Source organism: Maylandia zebra, linkage group LG16 (assembly GCF_041146795.1).
Source record: "Maylandia zebra isolate NMK-2024a linkage group LG16, Mzebra_GT3a, whole genome shotgun sequence".
NCBI classification, from domain to species: domain Eukaryota; kingdom Metazoa; phylum Chordata; class Actinopteri; order Cichliformes; family Cichlidae; genus Maylandia; species Maylandia zebra.
In genome coordinates, this window is record NC_135182.1 from 32817371 (window position 1) to 32836031 (window position 18661).

Consider the following 18661-nt stretch of genomic DNA (forward strand, 5'->3'; position numbering starts at 1 on the left):
ATCTGAGACATTAAGGGTCAATGGGAAACACTGCGAAATCTTTGATTGTCACTGCAATGAAACATGCACTGAAGGCTGACTTTAGGCTTCTGGGATCAAAGAAAACATTTAGCCTTGTTAATACTTTGCACGAAATTCTCACCATTTGTCTGCCTCCACGACTCGTGTCTAAAGCTCAACGAACTGTAGCATGACAAGAATTGATGCAGAAATACACACGCATGAGAAAGAAAGTTTGTGTGACTCTGGCAAAGAACAAGATCTTGCAGTGCTGCGTTTTGAAAACATCAGAAAGCTACAGAGTTGAGGGCATCAGCAGATGCCTGTTGATGTGCCTGGGCTCTTTACCATCTAAATGTATATAAAAATCACTATGTATTCATTTCACAGTCCTTGATGTGTCCAACTGATATAATAGTCTTACTCAAATTAGACAAAACAGGCACGAGTTTATTGCAGTTTACCGTGACGTAATAACACAGTCTTTGTGGCTTCACAGTATAACACAGCCCTAACTCAGTGATTTCATATATTTTGGTCCCACAAAGCTGATTTTGTAAAAACGAAATATGGGACAATACAACAAGACAACTGACTCCAGAGCAGGTTCAGGTTGAGGGGATTCAAATTCTTTCACAGCATTTTTAACCTTTTTGTTTTTATAGCAGACATTGATTTGTCACAGTGGGGGAACAGAGTATTAGAAATGTCTTCATTCAACATGGTGAGGTCTTGCATTTGCAAAAACACTTTAGTGTATCATTAAAACGTAGGCTGCAGGTAGGCAGGTAACATAAATCAAGGTTCACATATGCATTCTCACAGACATGGCATGCACTTATCCCAACCACTCTCAGCACATTTGACAGCTACATTATTAACCTGGAAGTCCCTTCAGTGGCTGATTCCTATCTTGCCTCCCTGGCTCCTGTGAAGGAGGATGTCTGACTCACTCTCACTGTCTGGAGGAAGTTCAAATAAAGACCCGATAAGGGTAGAAAATGATAAGTCATCCTAAAATTTTCACACTACAATAGAACTCAGAGTACTGCAATAATCATAAAGAACATCAGTTTGCTCATTCATATGCATTTGGATACTTTATGTGCTACCCCAAGACAGCAACATGTGCCAACAAAAAGGATTCATTTTACAAGCCAATATATTTTTATGTGCAATAAATAAATAAATAAATAAAAAAAAGACACATCAGAGGTAATTTCATATTCAAGGAGTAGGTATTCATGCCCATGAAAGTATAGCATCCTGATGTACAGAAAAAGCCTTTCCTTGTAGAGTTTTTTAAACATCCAGAATTTTTTGATGAGATGTGTTGAGTTTGTTCATCAAAAACAACTGATAGCCAGCAAAGAATGAAAGAAAATCCTAGTTTTAGAGCAGATGTTGACCTAAAGTTAAATGTAATTGCAAAAAATTGAATACAGGAGTTAACGTAAGCTGTCACGTTGCCTTTTGATGTCATCTCAGTCTGAACTTGCTACATGTGGGAAACTGTCCAGAACCACCTGAAGTGGCGTTATCAAACCCAACCTGCTCTTTTCCTAAAAACCTCACAGTAAAGTCTGCTGAGAGGGTGAACTGAAACCAGAAAGTGAGCGAAAACAAATCAAAAGAAAAGTAGAGATCACAGAGCTCCCAGATAAAATCAGAGCCTGTTGGCGGACAGTTTTGTGATTTACATTTTTGACACTACCTCTGACTTCTTATGCAACCTTTGTTTCACTTTCAAACAGGTCATCTAACATTTCCACAGCTTGCAGCAGTAATGCACCATTACCCCAGGTTCTGTTGTGAGTCTCAGCACTACATCAGCTGCTTCTGACAGAAAAGAATGATTTGACGCCCTGAGAGAGAAAACCAGGTAAAAATACCAATTGTTCCATTCAGTCACTTCCATCACCAGCTAGCACAATTTCTCCCATTATGAAAATAAAAGAAAAATAAAATAGCAAAAATTAAAGTAGTTTCACTCTAAAATGAGAAACACGGATTAATGTTAAATCATTCTGAAACTGCAGCTGACACAACTGTGTCTCTTTTTCCATGAAATTCTCTTTTCTATTTCTGTAGCTTACTTCAAAGTTCAAATGACATCATCAGCATCAGCATCGCTGTTTTCATGCACTTATTTTTGACCACCCTACTGCAGGAGGTGCAATGGGGGTCTCATCAACAGTTTTGATGTTTTAGACACAAGAAACAATCTAATGAACTATTTATTGATTTGCCAGTAATAGTTTCTAAATGTGAAATCAATACAACACTTAGTTCCACTAGTTCCTTTACTATGACATTGCTGCTGGTGCAGAAAATTATATTTGTGTCTCTAACCATTTTTTTAAACAATCATCACACTTTGACTATTTTAACATGTTAACAATACGATGCTGAGTGTGACGTGACCCCATCTCTTTGTTTGTTGATTGTTTAAAACAAGCCGTTAAATTTTTTCACACCTCAAAATAGAAAAAAGAAAGATGTGCAGCACTAGACAACTGATACATAAAGGCTATCTACAAAAAAATCCAATAGAAATGTTGGTATAAGTGTTATTAGTGGTAACAGATGCACTCTGCATGCTCACCTCTAACCCCAATTAATTTGCTGAACCCTTTTTAACCATTTTTCTAATCAGTTTTAATACCACAACTCTTAATTTTGTAGTTATGTGTGTATGGAAGGGGTGACAACAGCACACATTTTGACCAGGGTCTTTGTAAAGTGCTTTGTAACTATGAGCTATGTGGCCTTAAGAGTAGAAAACCTTGAGGGCCAAGGTTTTGTTAAGGCAGGTTCAAGGTTTCTTTATTATTGCTGTGCAGATTGAAGATTCACTCCACAGCTGAAAACACTATGAACACACAAAACAGTTGTGAAAGCAAAAAGAGGTCCAACCCTGAAACTAGCAAAGGTATGACTAATGCGGTGGCAGGTAAGTGATTCAGACATAAGATTTGCCAATAAATAAATAAATAGCCATGTCCAAAAAAATGTTTAATATCTCCAGATTCCAATACTTTCCTATATTGTGTTTATACAGTGGGGCAAAAAAGTATTTAGTCAGCCACCGATTGTGCAAGTTCCCCCACCTAAAATGATGACAGAGGTCAGTAATTTGCACCAGAGGTACACTTCAACTGTGAGAGACAGAATGTGAAAAAAAAATCCATGAACCCACATGGTAGGATTTGTAAAGAATTTATTCGTAAATCAGGGTGGAAAATAAGTATTTGGTCACCTCAAACAAGGAAAATCTCTGGCTCTCACAGACCTGTAACGTCTTCTGTAAGAAGCTTTTCTGTCCCCCACTCGTTACCTGTATGAATGGCACCTGTTTGAACTCATCATCTGTATAAAAGACACCTGTCCACAGCCTCAAACAGTCAGACTCCAAACTCCGCCATGGCCAAGACCAAAGAGCTTTCGAAGGACACCAGGAAAAGTATTGTAGACCTGCACCAGACTGGGAAGAGTGAATCTACAATAGGCAAGCAGCTTGGTGTGAAAAAATCAACTGTGGGAGCAATCATCAGAAAATGGAAGACATACAAGACCACTGATAATCTCCCACGATCTGGGGCTCCACGCAAGATCTCATCCCGTGGGGTCAAAATGATCATGAGAACGGTGAGCAAAGATCCCAGAACCACACGGGGGGACCTGGTGAATGACCTGCAGAGAGCTGGGACCAAAGTAACAAAGGTCACCATCAGTAACACACTACAACGGCAGGGAATCAAATCCCGCAGTGCCAGACGTGTTCCGCTGCTGAAGCCAGTGCATGTCCAGGCCCGTCTGAAGTTTGCCAGAGAGCACATGGATGATACAGCAGAGGATTGGGAGAATGTCATGTGGTCAGATGAAACCAAAGTAGAACCTTTTGGTATAAACTCAACTCGTCGTGTTTGGAGGAAGAAGAATACTGAGTTGCATCCCAAGAACACCATACCTACTGTGAAGCATGGGGGTGGAAACATCATGCTATGGGGCTGTTTTTCTGCCAAGGGGACAGGACGACTGATCCGTGTTAAGGACAGAATGAATGGGGCCATGTATCGTGAGATTTTGAGCCAAAACCTCCTTCCATCAGTGAGAACTTTGAAGATGAAACGAGGCTGGGTCTTCCAACATGACAATGATCCAAAACACACCGCCCGGGCAACAAAGGAGTGGCTCCGTAAGAAGCATTTGAAAGTCCTGGAGTGGCCTAGCCAGTCTCCAGACCTCAACCCCATAGAAAATCTGTGGCGGGAGTTGAAAGTCCGTGTTGCTCGGCGACAGCCCCAAAACATCACTGCTCTCGAGAAGATCTGCATGGAGGAATGGGCCAAAATAGCAGCTACTGTGTGTGCAAACCTGGTTAAGACCTATAGTAAACGTTTGACCTCTGTTATTGCCAACAAAGGTTATGTTACAAAGTATTGAGTTGTATTTTTGTTATTGACCAAATACTTATTTTCCACCCTGATTTACGAATAAATTCTTTACAAATCCTACCATGTGGATTCATGGATTTTTTTTTTACATTCTGTCTCTCACAGTTGAAGTGTACCTCTGGTGCAAATTACTGACCTCTGTCATCATTTTAGGTGGGGGAACTTGCAAAATCGGTGGCTGACTAAATACTTTTTTGCCCCACTGTATGTGCTGGAAGGTATATCTGCTGGAGAAAACATGTAGCTTGGCACATTCATAATGTGATCATAACTTCAAGGAAGAAAACAATTTTAACCTCATTTTGAGCCCTAAAAATCTTTGAAGCAGTTTTTACCAGATCAAACATTTCACTCGATGATTGCTGTTTATTTAAATGTCCCGTTTACCACTAAAATTAAAGTTCAAGTTTATTGGTAGTTGTAGGAGCAATCCTTTTATCACTGTATTTATTTAGACAAGAGCGTGAAAATGATTGACACATAACTACCAACATCGCTTCCAGGTGGCAAAATTTGATTCAAAATGGGCTTTAAAAGAACTTGATTGCCTTTCACAAAACTGCAGTAATTATCCGGCTGTATTGCCAGCACCAGGGTTCTCGTGTATCTTTAGAGAATATAAAAACTTACTGCAGGATGGCGTGCTATATTTAAATTTACATCTCATCGCCTGGATGTTTTCTGGGTTCTCTTTCTACTCCAACTTCTAGTGAGCCACATTTGATGAAGCAAGGTTATCCGCGGTCACACACCTTTAGTAAGTGGCACAGTTGTTTAGGAGAAGGCAAAGCTTCTTCACACTTAAAAAGCTTACAGACAAAAACTATATGCTTTAGAATGGGCTCCTTTTTAATTAAATGATTGCTTTCAATAGGCTTCACACCACTTAGCATGAGAGAGCAGAGCTACATGTTCAGATCTCCTTGCTTATCCAAAAACAACATTTAAAACCTTTACACTGTGATATATGTGATATGTGAAGGGATATATACATTTTTTATAATGAACTCATGCACAGGAAAACATAATACAGCTTAGTTTAACTGATGCCATATTACAATGTTATTTCTAAGTCCCTTTCATATAGAGACAAGTTAAGTAATTAAAAATCTAGTCAGCTAAAAGACATTTGTTTACATGCATATTCAAAGGTATTTATTAAAGAGAATATCACCCTTTAAACAACTATAATGGGTGCTTTTGAAACAGTAGCAATGTGCTGTATTAGCAAAAATTGGTTGACTTACATAGGTAGTAACCATGGCAACAACCCAGCATGTCACTTCTTCCAAAGGAGGGAAAAAGATGAGCACTCTGCATCTGTGCAGTTGCCAGCCTCCGTTAAACAACAGCAGAGAGACAAATGGGAAAGTCTTCATTGTCATTCGTCTTGCTTGGCTGATTGTAAGTCTTGCTCACCACCATACTTCCTCCAATCACCGGCAAGGGTTTCAAGAAGCTGATGTAATAGTGGGAAAGGTGAACGGCAACGTGAGACACATTCTGCAGGTGTGTTCACAAAGCACTGGTCTCATTTAAGTTTCAACCTTTTAAGTGCTTTTGGTAGGATTAAGTAAATTTGTCACTTTGACCTTAGTGGATGGCAGGATAACGAGTCTATTTGACCACACTTCTAAAACATACCAGTGTAGGTATTAGCTAATAATGAGGCAATGGTTGAAGTTTAACCTAGAAGGAAAAACTGTTTAGAACTTGAAGCTTTTCAAACACACGAGGGGAATTTGCATTAGGAATGTGAGCCAGCACATTAGACTCTAAAAATAGAACAGACAGGCAGATCAGCCTATGGCTCAGCTCAGCTGATAATCTTCTATACATCAAACTGGGAAATCTTCCATAGGTCATGGTATCTAAGCCACTTTTGCTTCCCCAAATTTGCTGTGCATCTGTAAGGTTCTTTCCAACCAACCACCCCAGCTGCTCCTCCTCATGCTGTTTCTCACTTAATGAATTATATCTGTTAACCCTGATGCCTGCTTTGTACATGGACTTGCTGCTGCTGCTCTTCCTGCCGCTGGCTTTAAATACATGCTCAGGGAAGGATATGGATGCTTTTCATATTTGCGCATTTAAAAGCAAGAATATCCCAGAACATAGTCTGACTCCCAAAAATACATTAATGGATATGTAAAGAACACTCTTCTTTTGAAATGACCCTGACTGAAACGTGTGTGTGTGTGTGTATATATATATATATATATATATATATATATATACCTGCAGCTGTAAACAGTCCCATGCTCTCATGTAATATAGATATGTCAACCTTGATTCAAGATCAGCTAGAGATACCAATAATCATTTGCTGTTATTACAGTGCACTGATGCTGATATACAGTTTCTGGCAGCAGTGGCCCTTTTCAAGGCCACTCACCTTGTCTGTGCTATAAAGTAAAGCCCAGAGGGTGATTACATAAGGGGACTGCACAACACATGTCAGGACCTACTGACTGCACATCAGTGACAAAACAAATGACAAGTGCATCTGATAAACAGATGAACATGTCAGACCCTTGTTGCCACAGTGCGATACCAATGATGTACAAACACTATGGTTTGCTAGTTTTATCCTGTCTGCTTATGAAGCACTGTAACAACTGCTGATGTAATACTACAGTAACCCAGAGTGTAATAAAAATGTCACCCCAACTTATGTCAGTGTAAAATGTTCCTAGCTGGCTGACTATGTTTCACTTCCTATGGAAAAAAGTAGCCTGTGCATCATTTAGTTGTCTAGTTAGTGCTTTATAGAAGCACAAAACACAGACATGGGCCCTTATAACTGCACTTATTTGGCTTTTCACAGGAGGAAAAGCCCAGGTGAAACTAATGTCATAATAATGATGTCTAGCTTCCATTTGAATGTTCCTGTGAGCTAACATACTGAGCCAAACTTATTAGCATTTTCCTTCATGTCAAATAAAAACTGTTGTGAAACAGGCATATTCTAATTTTAATGATGCAGGCAGCAGTTGCATTCTCTTTTTTTCAAATGTTGGAGTTGTTGGTCCCTACCGACATGACAGCATTGCACAGCTAAAGCAAATTTGTCGACTGCTCATCCATGATGTGACTCGCCCATTCCACCACTCCCAAAGATGCTCTGCTGGACTGAGATCTGATGGCTGTGGAGGTCATCTGAGTACAATGAAATCATTGTCACATTCAAGAAACCAATTTGAGATGAAATGAGTTCTGTGACATGGTGTGTTATCCTGCTGAACATGACCATCAAAAGATGGATACACTGTGATTTTTAAGGGATGGACATCACCAGCAACAATGCTCTGGTGGTCTGTGGCATTTAAATGATGCTCAGTTGGCACAAAAGTATTACACCACCGCCACCAGCCTGAACTGTTGATTCAGGACAGGATGGATCCATGCTTTCATTTTGTTTATAACAGAGCAGGAGCTGACTCATCAGACCAGACAATATTTTTCCAATCTTCTATTGTCCAACTTTTGTGAGCCAATTGTTTTCTTTCATGGTGGCCTTCTGCTGCTGTAGCCTATCTGCATCAAGGTCCAGTGGGTTGTGGTCAGCTTAAAGCATTCTTCTGACCTCTACCATCAACAAGGTATTTTTACCCAGAGAACTGTTGATTTTCTAATTTGTCTGTGTAGGAAAATCCCAGTAGATCAACAGTTTCTGAAATAACATTCCATGTAACTTAAACCGCCTTTCTGCACTATTCTGATGCTCAGTTTGAACTTCAGCAGTTCATCTTGACCGTCCACATGCATAAAAGCTTTGAGTTGCTGCCACACGATTGGCAGATTAGATATTTGAATTAACGAGCAATTGAACATGTGCTCCTAATAAAGTGGCTATGTGTAATGGTTATAAAAATCCTGAGGTAAAAGCTACTTCTGCACATTGCTCCAAATACTTGGTTTCATGCAGTTTCTTCTACCACTGGCTCTGTATGCTGCCGGTGTCAGAAGTGCTACCCGCCTGCTATTCAAGCCTTCTGGTTGCAAGAGGCAGCGGGTCTGGCTAAAAGAGAGGGTGGCTTAAACGTGTGAGGATGGGGCAGAAGCTGAAAGAGCTTCTTTCAGAGAACAGATAAACCAAAGGGCTGCACCAAGGTTGGGTAAGTTAAGTAATGACGTTTTGCAAAGCTGCTCTATAGTAAAGTCCAAGGATGAAATGTGAATCTGCAGTCAAAAATAATAAGGCTACTTAAACTTATTCAGAAAGTATGAAAGAGAGGCTGACCTCAGATGCTCGATATTTTATTTGACGTATTTAACATAACTGACACATTGCCCTGCTGTAGATGTCATGATGTTTGTGTTTTGCTTGCTATTTGGATCATTTGTTAACATTTTTGTGTTTGGTTCTACTGCTGTTTTTGTGCTCTAACAGTTTTAGATTGAGTTGATTTCATTATTGTTTGTGCTCTATTATTTTAGTTCATGCCTCTGTTTACTGTTCTCATGCTGGTTTAAATTCTCTTCAGGTCCTTTATGTGACTAGTCTTCTATGTTCCTTTGTTCCTGTGGTAACACCTTTTTCATTGAATCTGGTCTACCTGTATTGGTTTAGTTGTCCCTTGGTTGTTTCCTGTTTCACTATGAAGGTACTTCCTTCATGTTTTGTGTTACTTTTATACCTTCTCCTTTGCAATCGTCTCTATTGTCTTCACCTGTGTTTCATTCCCCTCCTGTTTCTCATTCCCAATCAGTCATTGTAGTAGTCCAATGTTCTCCTTTCGTTCTTGCTGACTTGTCTGTTGTAGATCTGCATGTTCATCACTGTGGTTCAAGCTTTGCTGCCTTCTGAAGATTCAGCATCCTGTGCTTGGGTCCAGTTCTTATTACAATCCACACATTTTGACTTTTATCAGACCTTAGATATGTGTATTTTATTCATATGACAATTTAAGAACATGCAGAAGTTTTCAGGGATACTATATTTTAAAAAAATGAAATTAGTTAACTACCCTACTGGTACAGGGTAGAGAGAAAACGTTCGATTTTTAATAAACACTGTTCTCTGAAGAAAGATATCAAGATGCAGTCTTTTATTTATTTATTTGCTTAATCCTACACATCTGGAACTGAATACACCCACTACCACTCTATTATAAGAATTAGTATTACTCACGAGTCAGCACAGCTGTTTAATAACCTGTTAACATTCAGAATACATCAGTCTGTTCTGTCAGTGATTCCAACAGTGAAACTCTAAACACATGTCAGACTCTAGAGCGTGTATAAACATGTCAATACTTTCTCTTACTTACAAAAGTCACAAAAATACTCTTTGAATGTGTGACTGGAAAAAACACTTGTTTGATAAACTTCAAGTAATCACTGTCTGTGAAGGTTCTCAGTCATCGTAGTCTAAGGAGCTTGGAAAGAAAAGCATCTGGACTTCTTTAAGTTGCTTGAAGATGTTTCACCTCTCATCCAAGAAGCTTCTTCAGTTCTAGGAACAGAAGAAGCTGACCCAGAGTGGGTTAGGGATGCTAAAATTCAGTGGGAAAAAATGTTTGGGGTATTTTATTTATTTTTTATCATTTTGCCTAAAAATACAACAACAACAACAACAAACTTTATTTATAGAGCACATTTAAAAACCAGCGGTATACCAAAGTGCTCAACACAAGAGACAGAGAAGTAACACGAGTATTATAAGGCTTTAGCAAAGTATCAAATATACTCACAGGTCAATGCCACTAATACACAGGGGAAATATAAAATGCATATCAAAATAAAAACATAATAAAAGCACAAGCCATAAAAAAACATGTATAAGAAAAAATAGAGTAAGTCGAAAAGTCAGGTGCGAGCATTAACAAGCAGGAAAGGCAAGATTAAACAAATAGGTTTTTAACAGTGATTTAAAAGATTGGATGGAATCAGACGCCCGGATCACAATCGGAAGGTTATTCCACAACTCTGGTGCAGCCAGGGCAAACACCCGGTCACCTCTAGACTTCAGCCGAGATCTAGGCTGCACCAAGAGTAACTGAGTAGATTATCTTAATACTCTGGCAGGAACATACGATTTAAGGAGTTCCTTAAGGTAGCTCGGTGCTGTGTTGTTGGTAATTTTAAACGTGAGCAGCAGCATTCTGACCAGAACTTCCCAGTTCTGGTCAGAATGCGCGCTGCAGCATTTTGGACTGTCTGCAGTCTATGAAGGAGGGCAGAATGAAGACCAAAATAAAGTGAGTTGCAGTAATCCAGCCTTGAGGTCACAAAGGCATGGATGAGCTTTTCCAGGTCTTTATGCGGAACATACTGCCAAGCCTTAGAGATGAGACGGAGTTGGTAGAAACTAGAACTAACTACAGCAGACACTTGTTTATCGAGTTTGAACGAGCTGTCAAGCAACACGCCCAGATTGCTAACAGTGTCAGAAAGGGAGCTGGTAAGGGAACCAAAGGCTTTCTTTTTTTTTGATTGTGCAGCGACAAGTCTGAGGCACTGCATTTGAAAACAGGCCAAAAAGAGTAAATCAGAGGACTTTATGAGCCACCATTCATGAAAAGGGGCTGACACAAATTTAAAATAATGGCAAGATTTGTTCACTCCCTACAGCTGCTTGTTCTAGATTCGACCATTCAAAGAGCCAACACACTCACCATGTTCAGCCACTGGGAGTTCAATTAATTTCCAGATCCTTTCATTTGAAGAACCCTTTAAACTGATTTCCCTGGACATGCAGCGCCCCAAACTCAACATTTAATGCTGAAGACCTATTACACGCCATTCACTTTCCCTGTCTCAGCTTTGTTTAGACACCTGCTGGCAAAGAGAGCAAGAGCAAAGTGAAAACTACACAAGCAATAGATTTCTTCATTTTCAGCAGTTAATGAAGGAGCCTCCAACTAATACCAGTGTATAACAATTACATTTCCTCTTTGCTTTCAAGTTTTCATTAAACATTGTAATTCCACCCTGAGCGATTTGTTACACCATACAATCGTTTAGACTGGAGAGAGAGCTTTAAATTGATCCATTTAATCCTAGTTTATTTCAAAAAAAGAGTTTTGGTCTATAAAATAAGAAAAGTGTTGGAACATGATTTACAATTTTATTGACCATAAATAAAATGCAGGATTTATCATTTTCTGAAATCTAAATGCCACTAATACTTTTGGAAAGTTCCACAGGTTAGAAGCCGAAAAAAGTGTTTCCCCTTTTTATTTTATTTGAAAGTCAAGAGAATAAAAAGCAGCATTCTCATCCAGCAGATCACAGCACTGCTGCTTTTTAACAATGTCTTTTAGTGACAAAAGTAGAAAGCTAAAATACCTAAAATAGAGTGGTACGAGATAGTCCTTTATCTGTCCAATCGAATCAGAACGTGTATCATATATAACCTATAATTAATGAGGACATCATTACTTTTTAAATCCATGTCAAATGATTCTGAAGACTGATGATGACACAGAGCAAATAAATAAATAAAAAAAAAAAACAAAAAGGAGTACCAGTAGATTGAAGTTGAAGTTTTTCTTTTAAATTGCTGAGGTGTTACTCTAAAGCTACTTTCATTCAGGACTACCGATGAGAATTGAAAAGAATTTAGTGATTGTGATTCCATTGTCAGTTCTCTTATCAATTCTCATGGGGTTCTTATCAGCTCTGCTATGACAGTCACTGCCATCGCTAAGAAGCACATCAAAGACATTATATTTGCGCAAATCAATTACATCCTTACATCCCTGGCCAAATGTTTGTGCATGTTGGAGGTATTTTCCCTCTTTGTTGTGATCAGTGTTGCGGTCATTACTGAAGAAGTAATATGACATAGTACACAGAACACTTTCTTTAAAGTAAGTACGTTACACTCCTTAATGTTTCTCTGTAAAATGACTTGAATCGCGATGTCTCATAATAGGTTTAGGTTTCTATCCTAATAAGGTCACACATATCATCTTTCTCTTAGTATTTCAGTATGAACACAAACTCAACAGCACAAAGCAAAGATGAAAACTGGCACAAAAAGACTTTAAAGCCATCACCACAGTGATTCTACTTGAACAAGTAGAAATGGAGGCTGCAGCCTGCCTGCCCATCAGTTTGTTACCTGTTGAAGTTCAGGCTGTTGGTAGGCATTCACTGGCCAACTTTATTTATAATATCTATACCAGATAATGTCACTTTACTTACTCAATTAGTAGATGCATAAGTAGGCAAACTATTGCAGTAAAGACAAGATCTCTACTAGGTCACTGAAATGTAGGAAGGAAAACTGATCTGCATTTATGAAAGACACAAGAGAGACTGTAGAACAGTACGGGAGGATACCCACACAAGGTGTAGGAAACTGCACAGCTGAATAATTGAAAGCCTCCTCACCCCAGCTTTGTGACTGTTTCATCAACAGCAGATGGCTGAGGGCTCTGAACTGCTGTATTGGGGTATTTTGACAAACTGTTTAGTCTGAGTGCATTTTCAGCAGAGCCAAAACTGCAACGAGATGATATCGAACAAGCATTTGTGCTTGAGTTTGACTCAGAGGCGATAGTAGAACTTCAAAATGAGTACTCTTATCTTTTATGGTAAATATTAGAAAGAAACTGGTGACAAATTAAAAGGGCTTAAAAAGTACCTATATTTTTCACAACTCAATACTTTTTTCCTTTTTAATAATGCTTCTGTGTAGTAATGTGTAATGAAATACCAGCATTAGTCACGTGTATCATGTGATCTGGACAGTTTTTTTTTTTCTAGTTTTCTTTTTTTTTTCTAGTTTTCTTTTTTTTTCTGTGAGTACAATTCAGATGCTTAAGTACAGATTTTAAATTGTATGATCAACAGTCCATCATCCTGGTGTATCTGCTCTGCTGCCTTTTTCTGAAAGCCACTTTATCTATGCAACATCAGGTGAACTGAGTACAGGTTTCAATTCAATTCAATGCAATTTATTTACACGGCACCAAATCACAACAATAGTCCCCTCAAGGAGCTTTATATTGTAAGGTAGACCCTATAATAATATATAAACCCAACATCTTCTATGACCAAGCACTTTGGCAACAGTGGGAAGGAAAAACTCGCTTTAACAGGAAGAAACCTCCAGCAGAACCAGGCTCAGGGAGGGGCGGGGCCATCTGGAAGACAGGATAGGGACAGCAGTTTCAGTGAAGCTCTGTACCACAGCATTTCCAAATCAACCGTCAGATACAGGTTTCTGACAACTGATCAGCTTTGCTTTGGAGAGTTCCTAACTAACCAAAGTTAAGTGTCTGTGTGAAAGCCACCACTCACACCATCATGGACATTACTGCTGTGTTTTTCATCTTCTGCCAAAACTTGCTAACATAAGACTAAATAATGTATTAAACCCATGAATGTTACACCTCTTTTGTGTTTATTACAACATTTGTACATCTTTTTTATGTACCAACCTTGGAAATAAAGGGATAGGAACCCCTTTTCACCAGGTTGTCCATAATTATTAATACATGAAAAGGATGAAACCCCGAAGCAAGTCATATAAAATAATCTTTTTTGGGGTCTGTCTTTAGCCTATCATAGCTTCCACATTTCATAAAGCAGCCTCTGAAAGTGCTGTTAGATTCTCTGAACATTGTTATGTCTTCCCTTAAAATCTCCTTCACAAATTTGTCATCAAGGTCACAGAAAAGTGATTTGCACAGATATGGAATCTAAGCCTTTCAACTGGTGGACAACAGACCCAATAATGTCCTGGGTCTGCACTGAAGATGCTATGCCTACTTCACAGCACCGGATAGTGCACAAGTGGCTGTGGTCACCTGCAGTCTGTCTGTGTGACTTAATGATGGCTCATTCCTCCACGTCCATGCTCATTAATGAGTTTGGCATGGGTTTGATTCCCTCCACGGATATACAGGCAGGGAGCCTGACAGTGGGACCATTGTGATGAATAGCCTTTAAAACCATGAAGTGCAGTGCCGCCATTGTTTTGTTCACCACCTCCTGGCTTGCCCTTTTCTCCTCCCTCTTTTCCCTCCCTAACCCTTTTTTTCTGTGTGATGGATTGGTTTTCAGTTGCTGAGCGTCAACACCAATAGCCCCAGGAGGTGTCCCATAGTGCCGCAGTGGCATGTGAGGAGACACAGATCAGAGAAGGAACCGACATTTCCGAGCAATGGGCCTCGGATGCATGCAACACAAAACCAGTAATGGAGGTCTCGCCTCAGACAGCTATTGATGTACCGTAGGATTGTATGTCACAGAGTGAGCAGACAAACACAAACATGCTTAACAGTGCAGTGTTGTCATTGCATATAGAAAAAAGTATCAAACCTCTGAATCAAATGTCGGTTGTTATCAGGAAAGGAATACAATTCAAACTTTATGCAGTCGAAACATTATTGACAAATTTCAACAGCTCTGTAGAGAAAAGAAATAATAACGACTTGTACCCAAACTGAACACCTACTTTTTACCCTTTAAGTTCTTCGTCTTAGTTCTCACTCATTTAAAAAAGCGAAAGTCTGTTCCTCATTTCTGCAATGTTAAGCATGAGTCGAACTGGAACACTCAGTACGAAACATGAGTAATTGCCAGTGAAATATCACCAACTGTTGACACACAGTCATATCAAATCTGCCTTTTGGACACTGAGACAAAACTTTATTTTAAAAAAAGTGATGTGACTTCTTGTCAAAATATTATTATACTTTGCAAGGCAATCAAAGCATAATTTGAGTAGGCCAAAAAGAAACATTAATACGTGTATCAGATTTTACTACTTGTTTGTTCTAATGGCTTTTCATTCATTTCTCGCATTTTCACCAAAAAAGAAAGTTCTAACAACAGGGCGAGTGACCCAAAACTGTTACTGCCTTTCAGAAACCCAAAATGGGCCGCTGACCTCATTTTATAGGGGTTGTCAATGGGTAGAGGAAAATGGCATTGTAAATTCATTTAAAGTAGCATTCTGTAGCATTGCTGTGCTGGTCAGTTCAGCTCAGATGCTTTGTGCAGGGCACTCTCTCTGCTTGTATCTGAAAACACGTTGACGCTTTTTGCTTGTGAGAGTTCCCCTTTTTCAATCACATGTGTGATGTAAAAGGGGGAAATACAAGGAAGAGTTTACATACTGGCCTCATCAAAATCATTTACTATGCAGAGAAAATGCTTCAAAGTGTTTTGTAGGGAAGGTGCTCAGTAACAGGAGATTAAAAATGAACAAACTGAAAGAAAAGGTCAAATGAAACTGAACATCAGCAAGAATTAATGAGAACGCTGTGGCTGAGGAGCAAGAAAAGAGAGAGATGAAAAGAAGAGGGAACAGGAGAGTGAAACAAGTTTGTCGTTTAAAAATGTTAACAAAATTGCTTGTGCGTGGTTTATGAGATGAGAAACAACATTACACTCAGCGATTCTGATTATTGCTGTGTTGTAATTTATGTATTTTCACTGCACCAAACTTATACCAAGTTTATGTTTTTTGTAAGGGAGATGTATCCTCTGTCAAACTATCCCACAGAAAGTACAGAATTTCTTCCCACAGAAGTTTCTGTACTTGCTGTGGAATGAAAGCATGGCAGATGGAATATGTGGGCTGTACCTGCCAATCAGTGGTAAACTTTCTGGTGAGAGTCACTTCCATAGCCACAATTCCAGCAACTTTGGCACCAGCTTGGCACCACAAAGTTGCAAAAAATGCTTTTTTGGGTGGAACAGGTTTTAGACTGGCCTCTAGCACTGGAGTCATGTTGGTTGAAAAACAGTAAAAAGAGGCAAGGAAGGAGTGAGTCATTGGATCCAAAGGAGAGAAGTATGCATTTGTGGTGGAGGAGGCACAGTAAGAGGAAAAAGTAGCGCTCAGATCAGTTATTGACCATGTCGTCAATCATAGCGTGTCTTTTAAAGAGGCAGCGAATCCAGAGGCATTTATTGTTACACTATTCACAATGAAAATATGTAAATTACAGGTTTATTGAATAGTACTAGTAATTCAACTTTATTGCTTTGTTGGTAGAACAAAGTGTTCCTACAGTAGTGCAGTTGATTCATCAATCCCATTTACCTAACTGTCATGTTATATTTTATTTTACTTTAGCAAATCTTCACTTACGAGACATTTTTGGCACAGGATATTGTGGCGGAGGTGTGGTCCTGGGCGCGGCTGCAGGGGAGGAGTGGTGCAGTGGGCTCAACGGGGCGGTGCTGGAGATGCCGGTGAGAACAGCTGATGGTGATTTGGACTGATAATGGTTTCCTTCCCTTTTTATAGTGAGACGGAGAGGAGCGGAGAGAGAGGGAAATCAGCTGGGACCGACAGCTGTCAGACTGTGTTCAGTCATAACCTGGGAAAACTGTAAATAAATGTGGAACCTGGTGATAAAGACCTGTGTGTGTGTGTACCTGTGTATAGTGCATTTCACAGATATATCTTTAGTGCTGGTTGGTAGCTGATGTTGATGGTAGTTGCAAGCAATGCACAACAGACTACCTGAAATCCAGGTAGCAGTAATTGTAGATCATATAACTTTTAAATATATCAACAGTGTGAGATTCTTCTTCTATTTTTGAGCCTCCAAACCACAGCAACATGAAAGTAACTGCTCAGAGTACAGCAACAAATTGAGCAGCTACCTTTAGAGTAAGTCGTTATTCGAGGAAGATCAACTGGCGCAGTGCCACTGTTACAATGCCAAAACATTGCGTCGTGCTATGATATGTCCAGCTAGCAGCCCATTCAGTCCAGAATGCCTCAACTTTTTTAATGCACTTAAAGATGGAGAGAGCACAGACTGTTGCGCCTTTTATTGTCATTTGTCTTCTACTACTTTGGAATGAATTATTTGTGGAGTCACTTAGGATGATCCAGTTCCTCCCCTGATTCTCTTCTTCTCTGAACCCAAAAGAGGAATTCTCCTCTGCTTGGAAATTAATGGCATCAAAACCCAAATGACCAGATGTCCTTCCTGGAGCCCATGAATGCTACTTGTCTGACATTAGGACTGAGGACGGATTCATTACATCTTCATGAGAACATGTGGCCCAATAGTTATAATAGTCAGCAAGACAGACTTGCTTTATTGATTCTTGGCTTACATAAGAACGTAGTACGGTATACACAGACAAATGTCCAAATTTGCCTAGGCCTAGTTCTACATCTTAACAAACTTTCACAGGAACAAGCAGACCTGGATGCTGAAGTTGGGTTTTATTCTGAATTAAAAGAAAATCCACAAAGCATTATACTTAATCATACTTAATCAAGTCATGTATGGTGAATGCACACATACACGTGCACACACATACAGAGCATTTGCATTTCCATTTAAGTACAGAAAATGAAAACATGCGGTTAAATAAATATTAAAGAGTCTTAAGGCAGTGACAGTCACTGCACTGAGCCCACCAACTCCCTTAAATTTAGGCGTGTTTGCTGTAGGAGTCTTGAGTGTCTACAATTCAATGATTGTTAGATGTTAAATTAACAACACTGATGTTTGATAGAGATATTTGTTTTTTCGTTGTTTTATTTTTATGTTTCTTGAGTATTGTAGCAATTTGCAAAAAAATTACTAAACACTTCATTTCATGTTCATTTTGCAATTTCTAAATTTACTCAAGCTTCAAAAAACTGTGAGCATCGTATATTCAGATAGAAATGATTAAAAAAAGTGATCAGAGGCCAATCTGAAAATAAACTGCAATAGTCGTCGTTCAGCTCAGAAATATTAGACGCAGATAGTGAATATATTTTGTTAAATTAGCTGAGAGCAGAGGTAACACATACGGTACTTAAGCATATGATGCACCAACACCAAAAACAATAGTGCAATTCCTCTTGTACTGTAAAGTGTATTTTCAGCAGCTACATCAAAAATTGGTATCAGATTTGGGGGGGGTATACCAAAACAATGTTCCACCCTGATACAAATACAGCAGGAAAATGACAGTTCATTTTACACAGTTTTTCAGTTAGGTTTGACGGAAAAATATTTATTCTTCAGAAAACTCTTTTCTCTGAGTTACTGTTATCTCGATAAAAGGAAAATACTCTTCAGTCAGTGACAACTACCAAACCTTTGTGGATGTTGCAATTTCAACTGAAATGCAGCAGAACCATTCTCATCCAAAACAGATGAACATGTTGACTTTCCAGTGAACACGGTGACACAATAATAGTATTTTGATTAAAATGACACATTTCACAATGGATGTGCAAGATGAATGTCTTTTATGAAAACAAGAAAGATCCTTAAAAC